At 42.6% G+C, this 10,364-nt stretch overlaps 1 pseudogene; it reads left to right on the top strand.

Moving 5' to 3' along the window:
• The first annotated feature begins 463 nt into the window (after positions 1–463).
• On the top strand, positions 464–3,420 carry LOC101574614 (annotated as a pseudogene).
• The last annotated feature ends 6,944 nt before the right edge of the window (positions 3,421–10,364 follow it).

The following is a 10,364-nucleotide window of genomic DNA, read 5'->3' on the forward strand; positions in this document are numbered from 1 at the left end:
GGACTGTTTTGGGGGCTAACTGAAGCGCCTTTCCTGTTCTGCCATCAGTGCATCCCTCCTCCCTATCAAGCCAAACAGGGCAGGCTAAGGAAGATGCACTGTACAAAAGCAACTGTTGTTACAGTGTAAGCTAGAGAAGGATCATACATCTCTAGGATGGAAGCTTTGTTTCCAGTTTCACAGTGACACTTTCAAGGTTGTTTCTTCTTGTGTGCAGTGGAGGTGAAGGAAACGGCTGAGAAGGCAGCTAGTGGGGAGCTCCCAGTCCTTCCTTGGCATCCTCAGAGCAGTTTGACTTTGAAAAGTAGGGCTTGTACATGGGTCCAGTCCCTTGTTGCAGACCCCTGCTAGGGGCCCTGAAAACATGGATTGACAACGAAGTGTAGCGTTTCACACTTTCACAGGGAGAAGGAAGAGCCAGGAGGAAATGATGTCAAATTGGGGAAAGTGGACAACTGTGACCATGACAGTGAGGAACCTGGCAGAGAGCCTGGACTACAAAGTTTTGCTGGTAAGTTCAGTTGGGGAAATTGGATTGGGTGAATTCTTTTTTTTTTTTTTTGGTGGAACCGGGGATTGAACTCAGGCCCTTGCGCTTGCCAGGCAAGTGCTTATTCCACTGAGCCATCTCTCCGGCCCCTGAATTCTTAACAAGTTACCAGCTCTCAAAAATGTGTTAACCTTCTGGTATATTTTTATTTTTTATTTTTTTAGCTTTTTGAAATAGTGTCTTGTTATGTAGTCTAACCTGGCCTTGAACTCACTGTGTAGTGCAGGCTGGCCTCAAATGCTCAGTGATCCTCCTGCTCAGCCTCCTGATGGCATATTTCACTTGCTTCATCCTCTCTCCTTTCCTACCTTATGTAGTAACTTGAATGGCAAGGAAAACAGCACACGCTTTACACCCTGTAGTGCTGCTTACATACGTAGATATGCAGAGATTTTCAAATTATTCTATTACTGAAAATCCCTTTATCCAAAGGAAGTAGGATAAAGTTTGTGTCCTGACCATGTGCCTAACCTGGCAAGAAATGAAACCTTCCTTACCTAAGGTTAGAGGTGGGCCACCAGTCCCTCCTGCTTATTTCTTTGCATTATATTCTAGGTTAGACATAAATCCATTGGGCCTATGCCAGAGGAACCCAGACACAGTTGATACTTACTGTCTTTAGTTTAAAGAATTACAAGTTACAACAAAAGACTGTATTTTCACCTGGTAATTTGCTCTTGATGGGAATAATGAGGTATTATTGAGCCAAAAAATAGGGCATTGGGGGTGGTGAGATGACTCAGTGGTCTAAAGCACCTATTTAGAACAAGGTTAGCAAAGCACAGGGACTGCAGTTCAATCCCACAGCACCACATGCCCAGCCAGCCCTGCCCCCTGGTGGGCTGAGCTGGACACACACACACACACATAAATAAATAAGTTAAAAAAAAAATAGGGCATCTACTATAATCATTTATCTTAGGTAGAAAAATCGGTTGGCTTGATTGTTTTGGTATTTGAAATGTGTTCCTCATCAAGTGTCACTCTTGAGTGGTGGGGTGGGCAGGTAGATGGTCCAGGGCTGGCCTTCGGGCCCAGGCTAAGCTAACAGTCTACTTTGTGCACCGAACCTTTTGCATAGCCACTCTTGAAAGAATGCATTTACATCTCTCTTCTCACACTACCTTTTATCCCTTTATAATATCCCAATACCACTGAATGTCTGTGAACCTGGTTGTGTTATAATTGATCATTAGGTATCAGGCACCTTTCTCCCAGGAAAAATGAGCAGACAGAGCCTAGTGAAGCCTTTCAAGAAAGTTCTGATGCATCTAACCACTGAGAAATCGTACAGTGTTGTTATATGGCCTGGAGAACCAAGTTGAGCCCAAGGCCCTAATAAAGTATTCTTATGTAGTGTGAGACTAACGTGATATCTACAGTATTTGGATATTTGTGGGACCACAGTCATCTAAAGAATTAAGATGGGAATGGTATATAAAAATACAACAGTAATAAAATATAAGATCTTAGGGCTGGTGAGATAGCTCAGTGGACTAAGGAAAGTGCAGGGACCAGGGTTCCATCCCTGGCACCACATGCCACGCCAGTCCCAACCTTGGGCACTTTGATATGGCCACCAAGACTGGGCATGGTGATGCACACCTGTAATCCCAGTCCTGGGGAGGCTGAAAACAGGAGGATCACTATGAGTCTGAACTGCGTAGTGAGACCCTGTGCCAAATACTTAAAAATAAAGAATAAAAAAGATATTTTGTACACAGTACAGTGTTGTATTTAATCATGTTATACAAATCTCTCAGAAATACCGTAATGCCAGAAGGACATGCTACATTGCACCATTGCACATGCCACCTCAGCTGTAGAGGCAGGTCTAGTCAGGGAGTTGGGGAAGGTGTCTGGTGGGGGCAGCTAGGGAAATTTGGCTGTGCTGTGAGATGTAAAGGGGAACAGTATGTAAATGTGTAGGGAGGGGAAGTTTGTGCCAAAAGTGGTATCCAAGGAAATAAGCTACAAAAAATCTCTTCAAGCGAATGCAGATGCTTGAAGGTGAGAGAAAGGAATCAGTTTTCTGGCCATGTCACAAGCTGGGAATGAATGTAGCAAAATAAGCTGAAAAAGAAGGGGGTAAAGTGGAGATGCTATGTTATTTTTTAATATTTCAATTTTTAGTTTTATTTTGAGATTGCATTGTTGTTTTAAAACTCATGTATCTGAAGCAGCGAGCGTGTGAGGGTTTCCAGCAGTGCCACGTGGAGCTGCATGCTGGGGTACCTTTAGCATGGTAGTGTTCTCTGGCCCTGTCCCCCCATTCTGTCTCTGAACCTGCAGGAAGATGCGCAGTTCCAGAAGGAGGTGGTGCATGTTTGATGCCACGTGACCCAGCAAACAAAGCAAGAAGAACTTACACTCAGAGTAATCTTCGTGGGACACCTACCTCTGGTACTTTTTGAATCCCAGATCAAAGCATATTTCTCCCAGTTTGGCAGTATTACAAGATTCCGACTTCTCAGAAGTAAAAGGAAAGTAAATAGCAGAGGCTATGCCTTTGTGGAGTTTTACTCTGAAGATGTTGCCAAGATAGTAGCTGAAACAATGAACAGCTGCCTCTTTGGTGACAGACTCCTGGTTTGTCTTTTTTTTTTTTTTTTTCCGGAACCAGGGATTGAACTCAGACCCTTGCGTTTGCCAGGGAAGTGCTTATTCTACTGAGCCATCTCTCAGGCCCTAGTTTGTTTTTTTTAATGCAACCAGAAAAGATACATAAAGATAGCTGGTAAATTCCTTTTCATCATCCGATATACCAGGCAGTGAAAAGGTGTAATCTTAATTGGACACTGCTACAGAAGTTACGTATGGAAGATCGATTTAAGAAGAAAGACAAACCCATTCATAATTTATTAGTCTAACTCTAATGTTGATAAACTAACCATGTGGGTTAAATCTATTCTACAATCTGTTTTAGTAAATAAATATTGAGATTAAAAAAAAAAAAAAGGTCGAAGAGATGGCTCAGTGGAATAAGTGCTTGCGTGGCAAGCGTAGGGACCTGAGTTCAATCCCTGGTTCCGCAAAAAAAATTAAATAAAATAAAACCCAACAAATTGTAAAAAAAAAAAAGAAAAAAAATTTCTTTTGCAATTAATATTTTCCTGAGTAATTTGAGGTCTCCACCAAAAATGAAGGCACCAGGCATACCTAAGAAGAAGAAGAAAAGGCTTTCAAAAGGCTCTCCCTGAATTCCTCACATAGCCAGAGCGCTACACTAGTTTGTACACCAGCATTTTTTGAGAAGCAAAAATCAGAAGTTGCCGAAATGAATGTTGATAGAGATTATGAGATAGTCTTCAAACAGCCTGCGTCCAGTGTAAAAGAGATACAAGAGACTCCTCTAATACCCACTCGTTCAGGGAAGAAAAGACAAAGGCAAAGAAAGAGCAAACAGTGATTCTGAATGTGTTGTGTGCAGTGTATCTTACCGATAATGTGATTTGTTGTAAGAATGACTGCTGTGTTATGCTGGCTAAACGAATTCAACCAATAGCAAGACTTTCAGAAGAAAAACATACTGGTTGTTCAGGGTTGGTTAAGGAAAGAAGTCAGTAATTTTGGCTTATGTGCTCTTGCTGAGACTTAGGGCTACACTGCAGCTTGCAGTGGTTGGGCTCACAATGCCTTTGTCCTGGTCCTCCACTTTTCTGTTAGTATTCTTTTCAGCCCTCCTTGGTTTACCTTGCATAAAAGTCACTATTAAGTGTGTTTAAGTACTAAAATGTCTTGGCCTTTTGCCACCCGCAGATAAAGATTCCTTGACCATCAAAAAAAAAAAAAAAAAAAAAAAGACTTATGTTTCTTCATTTACCATTAAACTATAGTGCCTTAAGGAGTTGTGAGGTCTTAGCAGCTCCTTGTAGGCTGATGCCAAGGTGTGGACTGTGGACTATATCTGTGCCATGAAGGTCTTGGAGGTTGTAAATTGGGTCCTCAGCTTGACTTGTCTGGGGCTGGTCTTCTCACTTAGAATTTCAGAAAGAAAAGTGGTCCCATCCCTACCCGTTCTGCAGATGAGCGGCTGAGACTCCAGGGCTTTATTCCTCCACACTTACTCCAAGCAGTTCACAACTGCCTGTCTTCACCACAAAGAAGAGCAGAGGTACACACACAAACAAGCTGGGAAAGCCAGCTTAGTGTTCAGCTCACTGCTGGGTAGCCTTCTGTAACACTGTGATTAACACTGCATCCAGCTGTAAAAGTGAGGTTTACAATGAACAGCAGTTTAATGTAATTTCCTGCATTATTATTAGGATCATGCTACGTGTTCACCAGAATCTTCTGAAGACATAACAGATGTGCTTTTAACTCCAGACCATGAATATTTTATTCCTTGGCTTCTCAAGAAAGCTTACTTCTTAGGCCGGCCAAATAACTCAGCAGATTAAAGTGCATGCTTAGGCAGATGCAGGGGCTGGGGGTTTGATCCCTGGCCTGCCATGCCAGCCCCACCCCCAGGGCATGCTGAGACTGCAACTGAGTTTGGGCATAGTGGTATAAGCCTGTAATCCCAGTGCTTGGGAGGCTGAAAAACAAGAGGATCACTACAAGTCTGATCTGTGTAGTGAGACCCTGTAGACTCTGTACTAAATACATTTAAAAAAGAAAAAAAGTAATGAAAGCTTACTTCTAAAGGTAAAAGTTATATCCAAGTACATTTTCTTTTTTTTTGGCAGAACCAGGGATTGAACTCAGGCCCTTGTGCTTGCTAGAGAAGTGCTTATTCCACTGAGCCATCTCCCCGGCCCCCCAAGTACATTTTCAAATTTCTCTCTCTTTTTATTGCTACTGTGGATTGAACTCAGGACATTAGGCTTTCAAGGCAGGCTCTTATGCTGCTGAGCTGTCTCCCTGGCTCAGTTTTCAAATTTCTTTAGTGACTTTTTTCAACTTGTTTTTCTTGACAAAGTAGCATATACCTAAAAATATCTAGTGTCATGTTTATAATGTTTACATATTTAAAATTTTTCTTTAAAATTTTTTTTTTCTAAAATATAATTTCTTTCATTCAGTATTATTGAGAACCTACTGTGCTTTGGCATAGCTTTATGAAGTAAGTATCCTTTTTTTTTTTTTGGAAGCAAGTATCTTGCTGCAAAACATGAAGATGTGCTTTAAAATCATTGCTTATGTTTTCTTTCTTTCTTTCTTTTTTTTTTTTTGTTTTGCAGAACCAGGGATTTAACTCAGGCCTTAGCGCTTGCCAGGCCAGCACTTATTCTATTAGGCCATCTCCCGGCCCCTGCTTATGTTTTCAATTAGCAGATATTTAAATATTTATATAACCTAAAACCATAACAAAACTAACCTTTAGTCCTTATAGTACTTATGGCCTATAAAGGCAAGGGGGCTATATAGCTATGCAGTGTTTTAAGGATTATTATTTATTTTTGGTACTGTGAATAGAACTCAGGACCTTGCACTGGCCAGGCAGGTGCTGAGATGCTAGGACTCAAAGGTACATTTCTCTTTCTAGTGTATGAATTCTGTTACTCCACATGATGTCTACCTAATACCATTCCTTGCCTCCAACTGAGAGAAAATTTTAGAGCAAAGGTGATTTTCCTGCTTATAAAAATTAACTTTTTAAATTAAGTTAATTTATTTTAATTCACAGGGTTACAGGTGTGCACCACCACACCCAGTCTCAATTGCTGTTTTAGCATGCCCTGGGGGCGGGGCTGGCTGGCGTGGCATGCCTGGGATCCAACCCCAGTCCCTGCGTCTGCCTAAGAGGGAACTTTAATCTGCTGAGCTATCTGGCTGGCCTTTTTCTTTTTTTCTTTCTTTTTAATTTATTTGTGTGTGTGTGTGTGTGTGTGTGTGTGTGTGTGGCCAGCTCAGCCCACTAGGGGACGGGGCTGGCTGGCATGTGGTGCTGGGGGATTGAACCGCAGTCCCTGTGCTTTGCTAAGCTTGTTCTAAGTAGGTGCTTTAGACCACTGAGTCATCTCACCAGCCCCTAATCCTATTTTTTTGAGGAATTTCCACTGACAGTGGAGGAGGGTTCCTTTTTCCCTGTACTCCCACATGATTTTTGAGAATGGAAGGTCATGTGACATTTCTCCCAAATTGATTCTTACATTCATAGGGCACTTTGTTTCAAAATGCACTCCACCTGATTCACATATTGTTTCTGTGGAGAAGAAAGTAGTATTCTTTTCTGTGAAAAAGACTCAGTGACCTACAGATGCAGGGAATTAAACCTAGTTGGCCAAATTTTAGTGGCAGGAGAGTCAGGATTGGAGGTAAGGGTTCAGGAGCAAAGATCACACTGTCTCAGTACACATTTTCTTGAGAGTTTACTAGCTTTACAAGAACTTTTTTTCTTTTTTGAGACAGGGTTTCATACCATGCTGGCCTTGAACTTGCAGCCTAGGCTGGCCTCCAACGCACAGTAGGCCTGCTTCAGCCTCCTGAGTACTGGGATTGCAGGCCTGCACTACCACATCCAGCTAGAATTTACAAAGCAAAATTCATTGGATCCTCTTATATAATCTCTCTCTCTCTCTGGTGATCCTTCTGGTTTCAGCCTCCACAGTGCTGGGATTACAGGTGTGCACCACTACACCTAGACTCTGGCCAGCTCAGCCCACCCTGGGGGTGGGGCTGGAATGGCATATGGTGTTGGGGATCAAACACTGGTCCTGTGCTTGCCCAAGCAGGCTCTTTAGTCTGCTGAGCTATTTTGCCAGCCCCCTCTTATATAATTTCTGCTTCACCACTCCGTCTAACCTGCTACTTTTTTGGATTTTTTTTTTTTTTTTTTTAGTATGAGAAGTAGGTGGAAGAAAGGCAGAAGTGTGCATGCCAGTCACAGCATTTGGCTGATAAGAATCCTAGGATGCATGAAAAGTACAGTGTTCTGACACAGTTCCTGGCCGGGGAGGTTCTCTCAAGATATGAGCAGCCTGAAGAAAAGAGACAGAGGGGCTGGGGAGATAGCTCAGTAGAATAAGCGCTTCCCTGGCAAGCCCAAGGGCCTGAGTTCAATCCCTGGTTCCGCCAAAAAAAACCCAAAAAACAAAAAAACCTGTGCAAATGTCTGCCATGCCTTTATCTTAGCAGCATGGGGAGTAACATTGATAGTGTCTGTCTGTCTGTCTCTCTCTCTGATAAATCTCTTAAGTATATTGTACCAAACTGGCAAGTGTTCAAAAATTATATAACAGATCTGGCTGTCTGAAGAGCATCTTACAGAGATCTGGGGAGAAGTAATCTCAGGCGCTCGATGCCAAGGAGAACTAAGGACAATCGATCTAGCTCCTTAGCACTCAAGACCCCACTCTGCACCCTCTTCTCTTTTGGTGGCCTTTGATTACCAAGAGGCACAGTTAGGGCTCTGGGAACTTCCATCTGATGGCCTTTCCTACTTGGAACCTTTAACGCCCTCTGGTGTCTGTTTACAGAAATTGGGTCAGTTTGCCTTCTTGAAAAGACCAAGCAGCCTTTGTTTCCAGAAATAAATGTTTATAACTGAAAGGCTAGTGAATAACTTGATTGTATTCAGAGTGTCAGAATATAGTCCTGTCCTCTGAGGAAGGGAAATAAGCCTTCAGAGCAAAAACCTCCTCCAGAGCATTCAGTCCAAATCCAATTAGGGAAGTTTTTTTTTTTTTTTTTTTTTGTGGAACCAGGGATTGAACTCAAGCCCTTGCGCTTGCCGGGGAAGCACTTATTCTACTGAGCCATCTCCCCAGCCCTGGGAAGCATTTTTTAATCCAAGTTATTTCTAATTCTAGACCAGACCAAGGAAAATCCTAGCAGATGAAAATAATCTGTCTTAGCAAAAATTTAGTAAAAGAATTTTCCATTATTTGTGTGTGTAAAAGTTCCAAATGAGAAAAATCCTTGGAAAGACTGCTGGGATTTTCATGAGTTCTCAGTTCTAACCTATACAAAAGTATAGGCTTTTCTAATCTTACTCATAGTTTCACATTCAGAAACAATGTTAAATGGTAGAATGTTGTATTTATATATAGCCTGTCTTCAAATGTACTAGCCACCATCATAAAAATTAGCTTTGGGCAACCTGACTTTGTTAGGACTTGTTCAGCAGAATTTGAAGAGAAATGAAAAAGAGTCCTTACTTTGTACTTAGGTCCTGACTTTGACATGTGATCTTGATCACAGGTCTTTGCCCTCTATTCTATTACTCCATCTGTAATGTAAGGTTAAGAATCCTAACAGAGCATTTTGACTTAGGAATTTCAATTTTTTTTTATCCTGCCTTAGATTTATTTATACAAAGAGCATAGGAGGACACCCCCTCCCCCCCAGATGGCACCCCAGGGGTCACATCAGTCCTTCTGTTTTTACACCAGCAGTTAAGAGGCTTTTACTGTGGAGCCTTCATGGGGGCCTGGGCATCTTTGGGAGCCAGGGCTGAAGCAAAAGCTGGAGCCTGGGCCTTGGCTGGAGCCTGGGCCTTTGGCCGTCAAGGCCTGTGACCCTTGGCAATGTGAGCACGCATATGCTTCCCAAGCTTGGGGTGGGCAACATAGGCAAGTCGAGCGAGCCTGTGGTTTACTCCCTTTGGGATGATCTTGGGCTTAACCATCTTGGCTTAATGAGGGCCTTGATAGCCTCAGCACGTGCACCCATGGCCTTGGCATTGTTTGCTCACATCTTCTTTTTTTCTTTCTTTTTAAATGTATTTAGTACAAGGTCTACAGGGTTTCACTCCGTAGATTGGACTCATAGTGATTCTCTGGTTTTCAGCCTCCCAAGCACTGGGATTATAGGTGCACGCCACCATGCCCAGTCTCAATCACCATCTCAGTGTGCCCCAAGGGCGGCGCCAGCATGGCATGCTGGGGATCAAACGCTGGCTGCTGTGCTCTGCTTGCATCTTCTTGAAGACTTTCTTGTTGTGCTTCATGGCAAAACGCATGTTCCTAAGGAACTTGGGATCTGCTCCCTTCAGAGATTCGTATCTTTGTGACTAAGGTTTCTTGATTCCATTTCTGTGCCCTTTTCAGGACTGGTTGTGTGTGGTGTGGTTCTTGGACTTGGCCATAACTGCACTGTAAACCGCAGCTGACAAGTGTCTGGAACCAGAAGCAGGAATTACAAGTATTAATGTAACTTCTGGGCATTCATCTCAGAGAAAGGAAGACATTCATACAAAAACACATATTTGAATATTTATAGCAATTTTATTTCTAATTGCCTCAAACTTGAAGCCCAGATCCCTTTACCACGTAAATGATTAAATAGACTGTGGTATGTGGTGCATCTTTGTCATAGAATACTGCTCAGCATGGGCTGAAGAGATGGCTCAGTGGAATAAGCACTTCCCTGGCAAGCGCAAGGGCCTGAGTTCAATCCCCAGTTGCGCAAAAAAAAAAAAAAAAAAAAAAGAATACTGCTCAGCAGCAGAGAGTGAACTGCCAATATGTACAACACCTGGAGAAATCTCCAGAGAATTGTGTTTAGTGGAAAAAGAAATTGTCAAAATTTATTTAGTATATGATTTCTTTTATTAGCATTCTTGAGCCAGGGAGATGGCTCAGTGGAATAAGTGCTTGCCTGTGGAATAAGACTATGCAAGCACAAGGTCCTGAGTTTAATCCCTCATACCACCAAAAAAAAAAAGCATTCTTGAAAATGATAAAATTATAGAGATAAAGAACAGATGAGGGGCTGGTGAGATGGCTCAGTGGTCTAAAGCACCTACTTGGAGCAAGCTTAGCAAAGCACAGGGACTGTGGTTCAATCCCCCAGCATCACATGCCAGCCAGCCCCGCCCCCTGGTGGGCTGAGCTGGCCACACACACACACACACACACACACACTTAAA

Source organism: Octodon degus, unplaced genomic scaffold (genome assembly GCF_000260255.1).
Source record: "Octodon degus isolate 3935 unplaced genomic scaffold, OctDeg1.0 scaffold00222, whole genome shotgun sequence".
In the NCBI taxonomy this organism is placed as follows: Eukaryota; Metazoa; Chordata; class Mammalia; order Rodentia; family Octodontidae; genus Octodon; species Octodon degus.